This window comes from Bufo gargarizans, chromosome 4 (genome assembly GCF_014858855.1).
Source record: "Bufo gargarizans isolate SCDJY-AF-19 chromosome 4, ASM1485885v1, whole genome shotgun sequence".
Lineage (NCBI taxonomy): Eukaryota > Metazoa > Chordata > Amphibia > Anura > Bufonidae > Bufo > Bufo gargarizans.
This window is the reverse complement of record NC_058083.1, coordinates 43,847,472-43,853,471: the sequence shown is the minus strand read 5'-3', so window position 1 is coordinate 43,853,471 and position 6,000 is coordinate 43,847,472. Positions and strand designations below refer to the sequence as shown.

General features: G+C 43.8%; 1 protein-coding gene across 1 annotated transcript in view; it reads left to right on the top strand.

The window, feature by feature from the left end:
* Positions 1–859: 859 nt before the first annotated feature.
* Positions 860–6,000, top strand: part of MSRA (methionine sulfoxide reductase A) — a 272,063-nt gene continuing 266,922 nt past the window's right edge. The window contains exon 1 of the mRNA XM_044289623.1: positions 860–937. The gene's annotated coding sequence lies outside the window, so the exon portion shown is untranslated. The remainder of the gene's footprint in view (positions 938–6,000) is intronic.

The following is a 6,000-nucleotide window of genomic DNA, read 5'->3' as shown; positions in this document are numbered from 1 at the left end:
ACGTGGTCGTCAGGACTATAGCGGGAAGTGGCACTGGCACTTTGTATACAGCCATGGGGAAGGTGAAAAAAGTCCATGCCGTCTATATGGGGAGTCCGGCTGTCTATGTCAGCCCGTCCGATCCTATACCTGAGCGATGTCCGTGCAAGGAACGTTCAGAAATGTCCTCGCAGGGTTAAAGGTTTAATCCATCACTAAACTTTTTTAAACCGACCCTTTCAGAGTGGCTGGACCCGTGGTGGGGTTCATCCTTCGCTGGTCCCAGGTCTCTGAGAATCAACATCCTGTTGACGGACGTGACCGCTGCAGCCAATCACTGGCCACCAACATGGGTGACAGGTCACTGCTGTGGCCAGCGATTGGCTGCAGTGGCCACATGATGCCCGTCAACAGGATGTTGATTCCCAGTGGTGGATAGCCGCTTTAGATAGAGACTGCTGAGACGTCTATCCTCCAGGGGTGGTCCACAAATGGTTAATTAGGATTATAATAAAGACAATAATAATAATGTTCTAATAATTGGCTCCGCTTACGTCTACAGATGCCAAGGGCGCACGGCGGACCCCACTGACTTATAACCGCGTCCAACATGGTGACCGCCATTTTGGTGAGCAGAGTGAAATCTACAATGGAGACCTGAACAGAGCTGTATGACTAAATAAAATAATTGTATGATAATATATAAAATCTATACTATTATAAGCTATAACCTTGAGGATGGAAATAACACTAGGGATGATAATGGGGGTGATAGTCCGGTCTGTAGTCACATCCAGGACACACCTCAGTCACCACAGCTATGGTAAACGCCTTCTCCAGCCTCCTGTCCCCTGCAGGACACCGTAGCTGTAGTCTTGCTGCAGCATGCCGGAAGTTGTAGTTTGTTGTGGCTGTCCCGGCTGTTAGGTAACTTGCTCGTGTCTCCGTGCTGCTCGGGGTAAGTTTCGGCTGCTGTGTCCTGTAGCCGGTCACTGAGTACACGGTGTATGTGTTGTGTGGATGTCCGGTCCTCTCTCTGTCTCTACACTTTGCTATATATATATATATATACCATAGCAGGACCTGGTTGTTTCCGGATTATGAGACGTTCTGGATGATCAGATGGCTCCAGAAAACTAGCCTGTAGGAGCCAGGATATAGAATGCCCCGTTCTGACCCCGCATTGTGATTGGCAGCTGCAGTTGCCCTTAGCAACCAATCAGGTTCTGGCTGTCATTTTTTAGCTGCACGTTTATAAATGAGCTGCAATCTGATTGGCTGTTCTTCCTCCGCCCATCCTTCATGTAAAGGGATTCTTCACACCACCGTGCCGCCGTGTTTTGCGGATCCGCAAAGCACAGATGCCGCCCGTAATTTACGGAACGGAATGGACGGCCCTTTATAGAAATGCCTATAGGACTTGACTTATCATTTTTGTGGGGCCACGGATGCTGTCCGCATCTTTTGTGGCCCCATTGAAGTGAATGGGTCCGCACCCGTGCCGCCAAAACTGCAGCTCGGGTGCGGACCAGAACAACGATCGTGTGAATGAGCCCTAAATGGGGCAGAGAGGGCGGCAGGTGCAACACCCATCATCTCCCCACCCTGCTGCAGTTCTGTACTATAACATTGGATCTATATCTATCTATCTATCCATCTATATATTATCTATCTATCTATCTATCTAATATCTATCTATCTATCTATCTATCTTATATCTATCTATCTATCTCCTATCTATCTATCTATCTATCTATCTATCTATCTATCTATCTCATATCTATCTATCTCTTATCTATCTATCTAATATCTATCTATCTATGTCATATCTATCTATCTATCTATCTATCTCATATCTATCTATCTATCTATCTATCTATCTATCTATCTATCTATCTGATATCTATCCATCTATCTATTTATCTATCTGATATCTATCCATCTATCTATCTATCTATCTATCTGATATCTATCCATCTATCTATTTATCTATCTTCTATCTATCTATCTATCTATCTATCTCTTATCTATCTATCTATCTCTGATCTATCTCATCTATCTCTGATCTATCTCATCTATCTCTGATCTATCTCATCTATCTCTTTCTTATCTATCTATCTATCTCATATCTATCTATCTATCTATCTATCTATCTATCTATCTATCTATCTATCTATCTATCTATTATCTGATATCTATCTATCTCTTATCTATCCATCTATATATTATCTATCTATCTATCTATCTATCCATCTATCTCCTATCTATCTATCTATCTATCTATCTCTTATCTATCTATCTAAAAAATGCAAAAAGGCCGCACACTCAGGCTAAAAGCACGCAATCGGGATTGCGTGCGGAAAATCTGCACCGTAGGTCACATGTACATTGTATTCTATGAGAATTTGCAATTCTCAATGCACACAATGCAGATTTTTCTTCTGCGTGGATTTTGACCTGCGGTGCGGATTTTAAAATCCACAGCATGCCGTTTATTTTTATTTTTATTTTTTTCCTGACCGGATTTTCTTCATTCACTTACTAAAATCCACGTGCAGAAAATCCGCACCAACTGATGCGCACAGATTTGCCTGCGAACACCTGCAGATTCTCCGCACATGAGTCCTGAACGTGTGTGTGCATGTGCCCTCAGGAAATGAAAAAGCTAAATGTACTTACCTATGCGTCCACATGGGTGAGTATATATATTTAATGTTTTTCATTTCTCGAGTGTGCTGCCTTTTTGCATTTTTTTTTTACCTATGACCCATTTGGTCATTGGTCTTGTCCCATTAGGCCTACACCTGGATTTTTCTTCTATCTATTATCTATCTATCTATCTATCTATCTATCTATCTATCTATCTATCTATCTATCAATCTCCTATTTATCTCTGTTCTGGATTCCCCTCCCCCGGTCCCGTCGGTTGCTCCTTCTTGTGTAACCTCCTGTGTAGTAATCCTGCAAACTGTTATTGCATTACCAGGACAGAAGAGAGGTTTGTGCAATGTCCGGATTGGATACAGTCGTAGGAACCCTATAAGGGTTGACCAGTGTCACACTTTGGCGGCACGTCGCCAGGATACGCCACCGGTGTCATATAGTTGTGGGTCTTACCTCTGGTCCTCACTTGTATTGGAGCTAACGCTTGGCTACTTTTGGCACACCCATAGAAGTGAATGGAGGGGGGCAGCGCTTGCGCAGTGCGCTGCCATTCACTTTAGGCTCCCCGTTCAAGAGATAAGGTGCAGGGACCCACACCTATCTGACATCAGGAGCATATCCTAAAGACTATGCCATTAGTCCGGCTGACTGCACATGGCAGGTCACGCCTATTTGCAGCAGCCAGTGGCTGCACAAAAAATCATGTGACCATTGGCTGCCACGGGTGGGCGTGGCCTGGCCTTACCCTTAGGTCTAAACAGATTATTAGACTTTAGATATAAGATAAGATGGATTTGGATAAGATGTTACAAGTTTCTGACAGCATTAAAAAAATCTTGAAAATAGGGAAGCATTTAAAGGGGGACCTTTCAGCTGAATCAACCCTATTAAATCCACATCCTGTCCGGTAGAGTTGATCCTGCTGATTAAAAGGGCATCTGTCAGCAGATTTGTACCTATAACACTGGCTGACCTGTTACATGTGCACTTGGCAGCTGAAGGCATCTGTGCCCGCATTGCTGAGAAAAATGATGTTTTGATATACAGTACAGACCAAAAGTTTGGACACACCTTCTCATTCAAAGAGTTTTCTTTATTTTCATGACTATGAAAATTGTAGATTCACACTGAAGGCATCAAAACTATGAATTAACACATGTGGAATTATATACATAACAAAAAAGTGTGAAACAACTGAAAATATGTTATATTCTAGGTTCTTCAAAGTAGCCACCTTTTGCTTTGATTACTGCTTTGCACACTCTTGGCATTCTCTTGATGAGCTTCAAGAGGTAGTCACCTGAAATGGTCTTCCAACAGTCTTGAAGGAGTTCCCAGAGATGCTTAGCACTTGTTGGCCCTTTTGCTTTCACTCTGCGGTCCAGCTCACCCCAAACCATCTCGATTGGGTTCAGGTCCGGTGACTGTGGAGGCCAGGTCATCTGGCGCAGCACCCCATCACTCTCCTTCATGGTCAAATAGCCCTTACACAGCCTGGAGGTGTGTTTGGGGTCATTGTCCTGTTGAAAAATAAATGATGGTCCAACTAAACGCAAACCGGATTGAATAGCATGCCGCTGCAAGATGCTGTGGTAGCCATGCTGGTTCAGTATGCCTTCAATTTTGAATAAATCCCCAACAGTGTCACCAGCAAAGCACCTCCGCACCATCACACCTCCTCCTCCATGCTTCACGGTGGGAACCAGGCATGTAGAGTCCATCCGTTCACCTTTTCTGCGTCGCACAAAGACACGGTGGTTGGAACCAAAGATCTCAAATTTGGACTCATCAGACCAAAGCACAGATTTCCACTGGTCTAATGTCCATTCCTTGTGTTCTTTAGCCCAAACAAGTCTCTTCTGCTTGTTGCCTGTCCTTAGCAGTGGTTTCCTAGCAGATATTCTACCACGAAGGCCTGATTCACACAGTCTCCTCTTAACAGTTGTTCTAGAGATGTGTCTGCTGCTAGAACTCTGTGTGGCATTGACCTGGTCTCTAATCTGGACTACTGTTAACCTGCGATTTCTGAGGCTGGTGACTCGGATCAACTTATCCTCCGTAGCAGAGGTGACTCTTGGTCTTCCTTTCCTGGGGCGGTCCGCATGTGAGCCAGTTTCTTTGTAGCGCTTGATGGTTTTTGTGACTGCACTTGTGGACACTTTCAAAGTTTTCCCAATTTTTCGGACTGACTGACCTTCATTTCTTAAAGTACTGATGGCCACTCGTTTTTCTTTACTTAGCTGCTTTTTTCTTGCCATAATACAAATTCTAACAGTCTATTCAGTAGGACTATCAGCTGTGTATCCACCTGACTTCTCCACAACGTAACTGATGGTCCCAACCCCATTTATAAGGCAAGAAATCCCACTTATTAAACCTGACAGGGCACACCTGTGAAGTGAAGACCATTTCAGGTGACTACCTCTTGAAGCTCATCAAGAGAATGCCAAGAGTGTGCAAAGCAGTAATCAAAGCAAAAGGTGGCTACTTTGAAGAACCTAGAATATAACATATTTTCAGTTGTTTCACACTTTTTTGTTATGTATATAATTCCACATGTGTTAATTCATAGTTTTGATGCCTTCAGTGTGAATCTACAATTTTCATAGTCATGAAAATAAAGAAAACTCTTTGAATGAGAAGGTGTGTCCAAACTTTTGGTCTGTACTGTATGCAAATGAGCCTCTAGGACCAAGGGTGGCATTGCCATTACACCTAGAGGATCTTCTCTTATGCTTTTTCTTCATGGGTGTGCCTTGTCTTCAGACTCTGTGGACCACTGAAAGTTCAGATACATAAATCGATCAGCCATAATATTAAAATCACCTACCTAATATTGTGGAGGTTGCCCTCATGCCACCGACACAGCTCTGACCCAATGACACATGGACTCCACCAGACCTCTGAGGAGTCCTGTGGTATCTGGCAGCATTTCCTGTCAGCTGCTCGTTGAGGCCTCCATAGATCCCACAGATGACGATGGGACAGATCTGGGAATCTGGAGACAAGTCGTCAGCTTCATCTCTTTGTCAAGTTCCTAATTCCTGGACAGTGTTGTGGCCGGGCATTATCCTGATGATAGAGGACACTGCCATTAGGGGGCACCACTGCCATGAAGGGGAAACTTGTCTGTACAATGTTAGGTAGGCGGTATGTGTCACATCTGCATGGTGCCAGGACACAAGGTCTTACAGTTGACCTTGTCACCAGATCATCATTGTTATTCACGTCATTTTAATGTTATGGTTGATGAGAGTATATATATATTTTTTTTGGGGTTATGATTGCTGCACTTTCCACCCTCAGTAGCTGAGGAGGTCACAGACATTTAGAAGACAAGTCAATGCCCGTCACTCC